We start from the raw sequence: 13,903 nt of genomic DNA, 5'->3' as shown, positions 1-13,903 counted from the left end.
ATTTACAATGTTTGGCATTGTACCAGGTCCCATTACATGACTTTGACTTAGATCTCAGCCTAAAGCAGGCCACACTGACTCAAATCAACTGTAAATCATATAATCCATACTACTGACAAGATTTAGCCATTAGATTCCGAGTTTTAAGACTGTCATTCTTTTATTGCTTTAAAGTGCTTTTCAGCTCCTGAATAGCGTTTTCAATGCATTTACAATGTTTGGCATTGTACTAGCTCACATTACATTACATGACTTTGACTTCGATTTCAGCCTAAAAACGAATCAACTGTAAATCACCTAATCCATACTACTGAAAAGATTTAGCCAGTAGATTCAGAGTTTTAAGACTTTCATTCTTTTATTGCTTTAAAGTGCTTTTCAGCTCCTGAATATCGTTTTCAATGAATTTACAATGTTTGGCATTCTACTAGTTCACATTACATGACTTTGACTAAGATTTCAGCCTAAAAAACAAATAAACTGTAAATCACCTAATCCATACTACTGACAAGATTCAGCCATTACTTCCAGAGTTTTGAGACTTTCATTCTTTTATTGCTTTAAAGTGCTTTTCAGCTCCTGAATAGCGTTTTCAATGCATTTACAATGTTTGGCATTGTACTAGCTCACATTACATGACTTTGACTTCAATTTCAGCCTAAAAAACGAATCAACTGTAAATCACCTAATCCATACTACTGAAAAGATTTAGCCAGTAGATTCAGAGTTTTGAGACTTTCATTCTTTTATTGCTTTAAAGTGCTTTTCAGCTCCTGAATAGCGTTTTCAATGCATTTACAATGTTTGGCATTGTACTAGTTCACATTACATGACTTTGACTAAGATTTCAGCCTAAAAAACAAATAAACTGTAAATCACCTAATCCATACTACTGAAAAGATTTAGCCAGTAGATTCAGAGTTTTGAGACTTTTATTCTTTTATTGCTTTAAAGTGCTTTTCAGCTCCTGAATAGCGTTTTCAATGCATTTACAATGTTTGGCATTGTACCAGGTCACATTACATGACTTTGACTTAGATCTCAGCCTAAAGCAGGCCACACTGACTCAAATCAACTGTAAATCATCTAATCCATACTACTGACAAGATTTAGCCATTAGATTCCGAGTTTTGAGACTGTCATTCTTTTATTGCTTTAAAGTGCTTTTCAGCTCCTGAATAGCGTTTTCAATGCATTTACAATGTTTGGCATTGTACTAGCTCACATTACATGACTTTGACTTCGATTTCAGCCGAAAAAACGAATCAACTGTAAATCACCTAATCTATACTACTGAAAAGATTTAGCCAGTAGATTCAGAGTTTTAAGACTTTCATTCTTGCATTGCTTTAAAGTGCTTTTCAGCTCCTGAATAGCGTTTTCAATGCATTTACAATGTTTGGCATTGTACTTGTTCACATTACATGACTTTGACTTCGATTTCAGCCTAAAACAGGCCTCACTGACTCAAATCAACTGTAAATCACCTAATCCATAATACTGACAAGATTCAGCCATTACTTCCAGAGTTTTGAGACTTTCATTCTTTTACTGCTTTAAAGTGCTTTTCAGCTCCTGAATAGCGTTTTCAATGCATTTACAATGTTTGGCATTGTACTAGCTCACATTACATTACATGACTTTGACTTCGATTTCAGCCTAAAAAACGAATCAACTGTAAATCACCTAATCCATACTACTGAAAAGATTTTGCCAGTAGATTCAGAGTTTTAAGACTTTCATTCTTTTATTGCTTTAAAGTGCTTTTCAGCTCCTGAATATCGTTTTCAATGAATTTACAATGTTTGGCATTCTACTAGTTCACATTACATGACTTTGACTAAGATTTCAGCCTAAAAAACAAATAAACTGTAAATCACCTAATCCATACTACTGACAAGATTCAGCCATTACTTCCAGAGTTTTGAGACTTTCATTCTTTTATTGCTTTAAAGTGCTTTTCAGCTCCTGAATAGCGTTTTCAATGCATTTACAATGTTTGGCATTGTACCAGGTCACATTACATGACTTTGACTTAGATCTCAGCCTAAAGCAGGCCACACTGACTCAAATCAACTGTAAATCATCTAATCCATACTACTGACAAGATTTAGCCATTAGATTCCGAGTTTTGAGACTGTCATTCTTTTATTGCTTTAAAGTGCTTTTCAGCTCCTGAATAGCGTTTTCAATGCATTTACAATGTTTGGCATTGTACTAGCTCACATTACATGACTTTGACTTCGATTTCAGCCTAAAAAACGAATCAACTGTAAATCACCTAATCCATACTACTGAAAAGATTTAGCCAGTAGATTCAGAGTTTTAAGACTTTCATTCTTTTATTGCTTTAAAGTGCTTTTCAGCTCCTGAATAGCGTTTTCAATGCATTTACAATGTTTGGCATTGTACTTGTTCACATTACATGACTTTGACTTCGATTTCAGCCTAAAACAGGCCTCACTGACTCAAATCAACTGTAAATCACCTAATCCATAATACTGACAAGATTCAGCCATTACTTCCAGAGTTTTGAGACTTTCATTCTTTTACTGCTTTAAAGTGCTTTTCAGCTCCTGAATAGCGTTTTCAATGCATTTACAATGTTTGGCATTGTACTAGCTCACATTACATGACTTTGACTTCGATTTCAGCCGAAAAAACGAATCAACTGTAAATCACCTAATCTATACTACTGAAAAGATTTAGCCAGTAGATTCAGAGTTTTAAGACTTTCATTCTTGCATTGCTTTAAAGTGCTTTTCAGCTCCTGAATAGCGTTTTCAATGCATTTACAATGTTTGGCATTGTACTTGTTCACATTACATGACTTTGACTTCGATTTCAGCCTAAAACAGGCCTCACTGACTCAAATCAACTGTAAATCACCTAATCCATAATACTGACAAGATTCAGCCATTACTTCCAGAGTTTTGAGACTTTCATTCTTTTACTGCTTTAAAGTGCTTTTCAGCTCCTGAATAGCGTTTTCAATGCATTTACAATGTTTGGCATTGTACTAGCTCACATTACATTACATGACTTTGACTTCGATTTCAGCCTAAAAAACGAATCAACTGTAAATCACCTAATCCATACTACTGAAAAGATTTTGCCAGTAGATTCAGAGTTTTAAGACTTTCATTCTTTTATTGCTTTAAAGTGCTTTTCAGCTCCTGAATATCGTTTTCAATGAATTTACAATGTTTGGCATTCTACTAGTTCACATTACATGACTTTGACTAAGATTTCAGCCTAAAAAACAAATAAACTGTAAATCACCTAATCCATACTACTGACAAGATTCAGCCATTACTTCCAGAGTTTTGAGACTTTCATTCTTTTATTGCTTTAAAGTGCTTTTCAGCTCCTGAATAGCGTTTTCAATGCATTTACAATGTTTGGCATTGTACCAGGTCACATTACATGACTTTGACTTAGATCTCAGCCTAAAGCAGGCCACACTGACTCAAATCAACTGTAAATCATCTAATCCATACTACTGACAAGATTTAGCCATTAGATTCCGAGTTTTGAGACTGTCATTCTTTTATTGCTTTAAAGTGCTTTTCAGCTCCTGAATAGCGTTTTCAATGCATTTACAATGTTTGGCATTGTACTAGCTCACATTACATGACTTTGACTTCGATTTCAGCCTAAAAAACGAATCAACTGTAAATCACCTAATCCATACTACTGAAAAGATTTAGCCAGTAGATTCAGAGTTTTAAGACTTTCATTCTTTTATTGCTTTAAAGTGCTTTTCAGCTCCTGAATAGCGTTTTCAATGCATTTACAATGTTTGGCATTGTACTTGTTCACATTACATGACTTTGACTTCGATTTCAGCCTAAAACAGGCCTCACTGACTCAAATCAACTGTAAATCACCTAATCCATAATACTGACAAGATTCAGCCATTACTTCCAGAGTTTTGAGACTTTCATTCTTTTACTGCTTTAAAGTGCTTTTCAGCTCCTGAATAGCGTTTTCAATGAATTTACAATGTTTGGCATTGTACTAGTTCACATTACATGACTTTGACTTCGATTTCAACCTAAAAAAAAAGTCCACACTGACTCAAATCAACTGTAAATCACCTAATCCATACTACTGACAAGATTTAGCCAGTAGATTCAGAGTTTTGAGACTTTCATTCTTTTATTGCTTTAAAGTGCTTTTCAGCTCCTGAATAGCGTTTTCAATGCATTTACAATGTTTGGCATTCTACTAGTTCACATTACATGACTTTGACTTCGATTTCAGCCTAAAACAGGCCTCACTGACTCAAATCAACTGTAAATAACCTAATCCATAATACTGACAAGATTCAGCCATTACTTCCAGAGTTTTGAGACTTTCATTCTTTTATTGCTTTAAAGTGCTTTTCAGCTCCTGAATAGCGTTTTCAATGCATTTACAATGTTTGGCATTGTACTAGTTTACATTACATGACTTTGACTTCGATTTCAGCCTAAAAAACAAATCAACTGTAAATCACCTAATCCATAATACTGACAATATTTAGCCATTAGATTCAGAGTTTTGAGACTTTTATTCTTTACTGCTTTAAAGTGCTTTTCAGCTCCTGAATAGCGTTTTCAATGCATTTACAATGTTTGGCATTCTACTAGTTCACATTACATGACTTTGACTTCGATTTCAGCCTAAAACAGGCCTCACTGACTCAAATCAACTGTAAATAACCTAATCCATAATACTGACAAGATTCAGCCATTACTTCCAGAGTTTTGAGACTTTCATTCTTTTATTGCTTTAAAGTGCTTTTCAGCTCCTGAATAGCGTTTTCAATGCATTTACAATGTTTGGCATTGTACTAGTTTACATTACATGACTTTGACTTCGATTTCAGCCTAAAAAACAAATCAACTGTAAATCACCTAATCCATAATACTGACAATATTTAGCCATTAGATTCAGAGTTTTGAGACTTTTATTCTTTACTGCTTTAAAGTGCTTTTCAGCTCCTGAATAGCGTTTTCAATGCATTTACAATGTTTGGCATTGTACCAGTTCACATTACATGACTTTGACTTCGACTTCAGCCGAAAACAGGCCACACTGACTCAAATCAACTGTAAATCATCTAATCCATACTACTGACAAGATTTAGCCATTAGATTCCGAGTTTTGAGACTGTCATTCTTTTATTGCTTTAAAGTGCTTTTCGGCTCCTGATAGCGTTTTCAATGCATTTACAATGTTTGGCATTGTACTAGTTTACATTACATGACTTTGACTAAGATTTCAGCCTAAAAAACAAATCAACTGTAAATCACCTAATCCATAATACTGACAATATTTAGCCATTAGATTCCGAGTTTTGAGACTTTTATTCTTTTACTGCTTTAAAGTGCCTTTCAGCTCCTGAATAGCGTTTTCAATGCATTTACAATGTTTGGCATTGTACCAGGTCCCATTACATGACTTTGACTTAGATCTCAGCCTAAAGCAGGCCACACTGACTCAAATCAACTGTAAATCATCTAATCCATACTACTGACAAGATTTAGCCATTAGATTCCGAGTTTTGAGACTGTCATTCTTTTATTGCTTTAAAGTGCTTTTCAGCTCCTGAATAGCGTTTTCAATGCATTTACAATGTTTGGCATTGTACTAGCTCACATTACATGACTTTGACTTCGATTTCAGCCTAAAAAACGAATCAACTGTAAATCACCTAATCCATACTACTGAAAAGATTTAGCCAGTAGATTCAGAGTTTTGAGACTTTCATTCTTTTATTGCTTTAAAGTGCTTTTCAGCTCCTGAATAGCATTTTCAATGCATTTACAATGTTTGGCATTCTACTAGTTCACATTACATGACTTTGACTTAGATCTCAGCCTAAAGCAGGCCACACTGACTCAAATCAACTGTAAATCATCTAATCCATACTACTGACAAGATTTAGCCATTAGATTCCGAGTTTTAAGACTGTCATTCTTTTATTGCTTTAAAGTGCTTTTCAGCTCCTGAATAGCGTTTTCAATGCATTTACAATGTTTGGCATTGTACTAGCTCACATTACATTACATGACTTTGACTTCGATTTCAGCCTAAAAACGAATCAACTGTAAATCACCTAATCCATACTACTGAAAAGATTTAGCCAGTAGATTCAGAGTTTTAAGACTTTCATTCTTTTATTGCTTTAAAGTGCTTTTCAGCTCCTGAATATCGTTTTCAATGAATTTACAATGTTTGGCATTCTACTAGTTCACATTACATGACTTTGACTAAGATTTCAGCCTAAAAAACAAATAAACTGTAAATCACCTAATCCATACTACTGACAAGATTCAGCCATTACTTCCAGAGTTTTGAGACTTTCATTCTTTTATTGCTTTAAAGTGCTTTTCAGCTCCTGAATAGCGTTTTCAATGCATTTACAATGTTTGGCATTGTACTAGCTCACATTACATGACTTTGACTTCAATTTCAGCCTAAAAAACGAATCAACTGTAAATCACCTAATCCATACTACTGAAAAGATTTAGCCAGTAGATTCAGAGTTTTGAGACTTTCATTCTTTTATTGCTTTAAAGTGCTTTTCAGCTCCTGAATAGCGTTTTCAATGCATTTACAATGTTTGGCATTGTACTAGTTCACATTACATGACTTTGACTAAGATTTCAGCCTAAAAAACAAATAAACTGTAAATCACCTAATCCATACTACTGAAAAGATTTAGCCAGTAGATTCAGAGTTTTGAGACTTTTATTCTTTTATTGCTTTAAAGTGCTTTTCAGCTCCTGAATAGCGTTTTCAATGCATTTACAATGTTTGGCATTGTACCAGGTCACATTACATGACTTTGACTTAGATCTCAGCCTAAAGCAGGCCACACTGACTCAAATCAACTGTAAATCATCTAATCCATACTACTGACAAGATTTAGCCATTAGATTCCGAGTTTTGAGACTGTCATTCTTTTATTGCTTTAAAGTGCTTTTCAGCTCCTGAATAGCGTTTTCAATGCATTTACAATGTTTGGCATTGTACTAGCTCACATTACATGACTTTGACTTCGATTTCAGCCGAAAAAACGAATCAACTGTAAATCACCTAATCTATACTACTGAAAAGATTTAGCCAGTAGATTCAGAGTTTTAAGACTTTCATTCTTGCATTGCTTTAAAGTGCTTTTCAGCTCCTGAATAGCGTTTTCAATGCATTTACAATGTTTGGCATTGTACTTGTTCACATTACATGACTTTGACTTCGATTTCAGCCTAAAACAGGCCTCACTGACTCAAATCAACTGTAAATCACCTAATCCATAATACTGACAAGATTCAGCCATTACTTCCAGAGTTTTGAGACTTTCATTCTTTTACTGCTTTAAAGTGCTTTTCAGCTCCTGAATAGCGTTTTCAATGCATTTACAATGTTTGGCATTGTACTAGCTCACATTACATTACATGACTTTGACTTCGATTTCAGCCTAAAAAACGAATCAACTGTAAATCACCTAATCCATACTACTGAAAAGATTTTGCCAGTAGATTCAGAGTTTTAAGACTTTCATTCTTTTATTGCTTTAAAGTGCTTTTCAGCTCCTGAATATCGTTTTCAATGAATTTACAATGTTTGGCATTCTACTAGTTCACATTACATGACTTTGACTAAGATTTCAGCCTAAAAAACAAATAAACTGTAAATCACCTAATCCATACTACTGACAAGATTCAGCCATTACTTCCAGAGTTTTGAGACTTTCATTCTTTTATTGCTTTAAAGTGCTTTTCAGCTCCTGAATAGCGTTTTCAATGCATTTACAATGTTTGGCATTGTACCAGGTCACATTACATGACTTTGACTTAGATCTCAGCCTAAAGCAGGCCACACTGACTCAAATCAACTGTAAATCATCTAATCCATACTACTGACAAGATTTAGCCATTAGATTCCGAGTTTTGAGACTGTCATTCTTTTATTGCTTTAAAGTGCTTTTCAGCTCCTGAATAGCGTTTTCAATGCATTTACAATGTTTGGCATTGTACTAGCTCACATTACATGACTTTGACTTCGATTTCAGCCTAAAAAACGAATCAACTGTAAATCACCTAATCCATACTACTGAAAAGATTTAGCCAGTAGATTCAGAGTTTTAAGACTTTCATTCTTTTATTGCTTTAAAGTGCTTTTCAGCTCCTGAATAGCGTTTTCAATGCATTTACAATGTTTGGCATTGTACTTGTTCACATTACATGACTTTGACTTCGATTTCAGCCTAAAACAGGCCTCACTGACTCAAATCAACTGTAAATCACCTAATCCATAATACTGACAAGATTCAGCCATTACTTCCAGAGTTTTGAGACTTTCATTCTTTTACTGCTTTAAAGTGCTTTTCAGCTCCTGAATAGCGTTTTCAATGAATTTACAATGTTTGGCATTGTACTAGTTCACATTACATGACTTTGACTTCGATTTCAACCTAAAAAAAAAGTCCACACTGACTCAAATCAACTGTAAATCACCTAATCCATACTACTGACAAGATTTAGCCAGTAGATTCAGAGTTTTGAGACTTTCATTCTTTTATTGCTTTAAAGTGCTTTTCAGCTCCTGAATAGCGTTTTCAATGCATTTACAATGTTTGGCATTCTACTAGTTCACATTACATGACTTTGACTTCGATTTCAGCCTAAAACAGGCCTCACTGACTCAAATCAACTGTAAATAACCTAATCCATAATACTGACAAGATTCAGCCATTACTTCCAGAGTTTTGAGACTTTCATTCTTTTATTGCTTTAAAGTGCTTTTCAGCTCCTGAATAGCGTTTTCAATGCATTTACAATGTTTGGCATTGTACTAGTTTACATTACATGACTTTGACTTCGATTTCAGCCTAAAAAACAAATCAACTGTAAATCACCTAATCCATAATACTGACAATATTTAGCCATTAGATTCAGAGTTTTGAGACTTTTATTCTTTACTGCTTTAAAGTGCTTTTCAGCTCCTGAATAGCGTTTTCAATGCATTTACAATGTTTGGCATTCTACTAGTTCACATTACATGACTTTGACTTCGATTTCAGCCTAAAACAGGCCTCACTGACTCAAATCAACTGTAAATAACCTAATCCATAATACTGACAAGATTCAGCCATTACTTCCAGAGTTTTGAGACTTTCATTCTTTTATTGCTTTAAAGTGCTTTTCAGCTCCTGAATAGCGTTTTCAATGCATTTACAATGTTTGGCATTGTACTAGTTTACATTACATGACTTTGACTTCGATTTCAGCCTAAAAAACAAATCAACTGTAAATCACCTAATCCATAATACTGACAATATTTAGCCATTAGATTCAGAGTTTTGAGACTTTTATTCTTTACTGCTTTAAAGTGCTTTTCAGCTCCTGAATAGCGTTTTCAATGCATTTACAATGTTTGGCATTGTACCAGTTCACATTACATGACTTTGACTTCGACTTCAGCCGAAAACAGGCCACACTGACTCAAATCAACTGTAAATCATCTAATCCATACTACTGACAAGATTTAGCCATTAGATTCCGAGTTTTGAGACTGTCATTCTTTTATTGCTTTAAAGTGCTTTTCGGCTCCTGATAGCGTTTTCAATGCATTTACAATGTTTGGCATTGTACTAGTTTACATTACATGACTTTGACTAAGATTTCAGCCTAAAAAACAAATCAACTGTAAATCACCTAATCCATAATACTGACAATATTTAGCCATTAGATTCCGAGTTTTGAGACTTTTATTCTTTTACTGCTTTAAAGTGCCTTTCAGCTCCTGAATAGCGTTTTCAATGCATTTACAATGTTTGGCATTGTACCAGGTCCCATTACATGACTTTGACTTAGATCTCAGCCTAAAGCAGGCCACACTGACTCAAATCAACTGTAAATCATCTAATCCATACTACTGACAAGATTTAGCCATTAGATTCCGAGTTTTGAGACTGTCATTCTTTTATTGCTTTAAAGTGCTTTTCAGCTCCTGAATAGCGTTTTCAATGCATTTACAATGTTTGGCATTGTACTAGCTCACATTACATGACTTTGACTTCGATTTCAGCCTAAAAAACGAATCAACTGTAAATCACCTAATCCATACTACTGAAAAGATTTAGCCAGTAGATTCAGAGTTTTGAGACTTTCATTCTTTTATTGCTTTAAAGTGCTTTTCAGCTCCTGAATAGCATTTTCAATGCATTTACAATGTTTGGCATTCTACTAGTTCACATTACATGACTTTGACTTAGATCTCAGCCTAAAACAGGCCACACTGACTCAAATCAACTGTAAATCATCTAATCCATACTATTGTCAAGATTTAGCCATTAGATTCCGAGTTTTGAGACTTTCATTCTTTTATTGCTTTAAAGTGCTTTTCAGCTCCTGAATAGCGTTTTCAATGCATTTACAATGTTTGGCATTGTACTAGTTTACATTACATGACTTTGACTAAGATTTAAGCCTAAAAAACAAATCAACTGTAAATCACCTAATCCATAATACTGACAATATTTAGCCATTAGATTCAGAGTTTTGAGACTTTTATTCTTTTACTGCTTTAAAGTGCTTTTCAGCTCCTGAATAGCGTTTTCAATGCATTTACAATGTTTGGCATTGTACCAGTTCACATTACATGACTTTGACTTAGATCTCAGCCTAAAGCAGGCCACACTGACTCAAATCAACTGTAAATCATCTAATCCATACTACTGACAAGATTTAGCCGTTAGATTCCGAGTTTTGAGACTGTCATTCTTTTATTGCTTTAAAGTGCTTTTCAGCTCCTGAATAGCGTTTTCAATGCATTTACAATGTTTGGCATTCTACTAGCTCACATTACATGACTTTGACTTCGATTTCAGCCTAAAAAACGAATCAACTGTAAATCACCTAATCCATACTACTGAAAAGATTTAGCCAGTAGATTCAGAGTTTTAAGACTTTCATTCTTTTATTGCTTTAAAGTGCTTTTCAGCTCCTGAATAGCGTTTTCAATGCATTTACAATGTTTGGCATTGTACTTGTTCACATTACATGACTTTGACTTCGATTTCAGCCTAAAACAGGCGTCACTGACTCAAATCAACTGTAAATCACCTAATCCATAATACTGACAAGATTCAGCCATTACTTCCAGAGTTTTGAGACTTTCATTCTTTTACTGCTTTAAAGTGCTTTTCAGCTCCTGAATAGCGTTTTCAATGAATTTACAATGTTTGGCATTGTACTAGTTCACATTACATGACTTTGACTTCGATTTCAACCTAAAAAAAAGTCCACACTGACTCAAATCAACTGTAAATCACCTAATCCACACTACTGACAAGATTTAGCCAGTAGATTCAGAGTTTTGAGACTTTCATTCTTTTATTGCTTTAAAGTGCTTTTCAGCTCCTGAATAGCGTTTTCAATGCATTTACAATGTTTGGCATTCTACTAGCTCACATTACATGACTTTGACTTCGATTTCAGCCTAAAAAACGAATCAACTGTAAATCACCTAATCCATACTACTGAAAAGATTTAGCCAGTAGATTCAGAGTTTTGAGACTTTCATTCTTTTACTGCTTTAAAGTGCTTTTCAGCTCCTGAATAGCGTTTTCAATGAATTTACAATGTTTGGCATTGTACTAGTTCACATTACATGACTTTGACTTCGATTTCAACCTAAAAAAAAGTCCACACTGACTCAAATCAACTGTAAATCACCTAATCCACACTGCTGACAAGATTTAGCCAGTAGATTCAGAGTTTTGAGACTTTCATTCTTTTATTGCTTTAAAGTGCTTTTCAGCTCCTGAATAGCGTTTTCAATGCATTTACAATGTTTGGCATTCTACTAGTTCACATTACATGACTTTGACTTCGATTTCAGCCTAAAACAGGCCTCACTGACTCAAATCAACTGTAAATAACCTAATCCATAATACTGACAAGATTCAGCCATTACTTCCAGAGTTTTGAGACTTTCATTCTTTTATTGCTTTAAAGTGCTTTTCAGCTCCTGAATAGCGTTTTCAATGCATTTACAATGTTTGGCATTGTACTAGTTTACATTACATGACTTTGACTTCGATTTCAGCCTAAAAAACAAATCAACTGTAAATCACCTAATCCATAATACTGACAATATTTAGCCATTAGATTCAGAGTTTTGAGACTTTTATTCTTTTACTGCTTTAAAGTGCTTTTCAGCTCCTGAATAGCGTTTTCAATGCATTTACAATGTTTGGCATTGTACCAGTTCACATTACATGACTTTGACTTCGATTTCAGCCGAAAACAGGCCACACTGACTCAAATCAACTGTAAATCATCTAATCCATACTACTGACAAGATTTAGCCATTAGATTCCGAGTTTTGAGACTGTCATTCTTTTATTGCTTTAAAGTGCTTTTCGGCTCCTGATAGCGTTTTCAATGCATTTACAATGTTTGGCATTGTACTAGTTTACATTACATGACTTTGACTAAGATTTCAGCCTAAAAAACAAATCAACTGTAAATCAACTAATCCATAATACTGACAATATTTAGCCATTAGATTCCGAGTTTTGAGACTTTTATTCTTTTACTGCTTTAAAGTGCCTTTCAGCTCCTGAATAGCGTTTTCAATGCATTTACAATGTTTGGCATTGTACCAGGTCCCATTACATGACTTTGACTTAGATCTCAGCCTAAAGCAGGCCACACTGACTCAAATCAACTGTAAATCATCTAATCCATACTACTGACAAGATTTAGCCATTAGATTCCGAGTTTTAAGACTGTCATTCTTTTATTGCTTTAAAGTGCTTTTCAGCTCCTGAATAGCGTTTTCAATGCATTTACAATGTTTGGCATTGTACTAGCTCACATTACATTACATGACTTTGACTTCGATTTCAGCCTAAAAAACGAATCAACTGTAAATCACCTAAACCATACTACTGAAAAGATTTAGCCAGTAGATTCAGAGTTTTAAGACTTTCATTCTTTTATTGCTTTAAAGTGCTTTTCAGCTCCTGAATATCGTTTTCAATGAATTTACAATGTTTGGCATTCTACTAGTTCACATTACATGACTTTGACTAAGATTTCAGCCTAAAAAACAAATAAACTGTAAATCACCTAATCCATACTACTGACAAGATTCAGCCATTACTTCCAGAGTTTTGAGACTTTCATTCTTTTATTGCTTTAAAGTGCTTTTCAGCTCCTGAATAGCGTTTTCAATGCATTTACAATGTTTGGCATTGTACTAGCTCACATTACATGACTTTGACTTCGATTTCAGCCTAAAACAGGCCTCACTGACTCAAATCAACTGTAAATCACCTAATCCATAATACTGACAAGATTCAGCCATTACTTCCAGAGTTTTGAGACTTTCATTCTTTTACTGCTTTAAAGTGCTTTTCAGCTCCTGAATAGCGTTTTCAATGCATTTACAATGTTTGGCATTCTACTAGTTCACATTACATGACTTTGACTTCGATTTCAGACTAAAAAACGAATCAACTGTAAATCACCTAATCCATACTACTGAAAAGATTCAGCCATTACTTCCAGAGTTTTGAGACTTTTATTCTTTTACTGCTTTAAAGTGCTTTTCAGCTCCTGAATAGCGTTTTCAATGCATTTACAATGTTTGGCATTGTACCAGGTCACATTACATGACTTTGACTTAGATCTCAGCCTAAAGCAGGCCACACTGACTCAAATCAACTGTAAATCATCTAATCCATACTACTGACAAGATTTAGCCATTAGATTCCGAGTTTTGAGACTGTCATTCTTTTATTGCTTTAAAGTGCTTTTCAGCTCCTGAATAGCGTTTTCAATGCATTTACAATGTTTGGCATTGTACTAGCTCACATTACATGACTTTGACTTCGATTTCA

The sequence above is a fragment of the Osmerus eperlanus genome, chromosome 14 (assembly GCF_963692335.1).
Source record: "Osmerus eperlanus chromosome 14, fOsmEpe2.1, whole genome shotgun sequence".
Classification (NCBI taxonomy): Eukaryota; Metazoa; Chordata; class Actinopteri; order Osmeriformes; family Osmeridae; genus Osmerus; species Osmerus eperlanus.
This window is presented reverse-complemented; position numbering follows the sequence as displayed.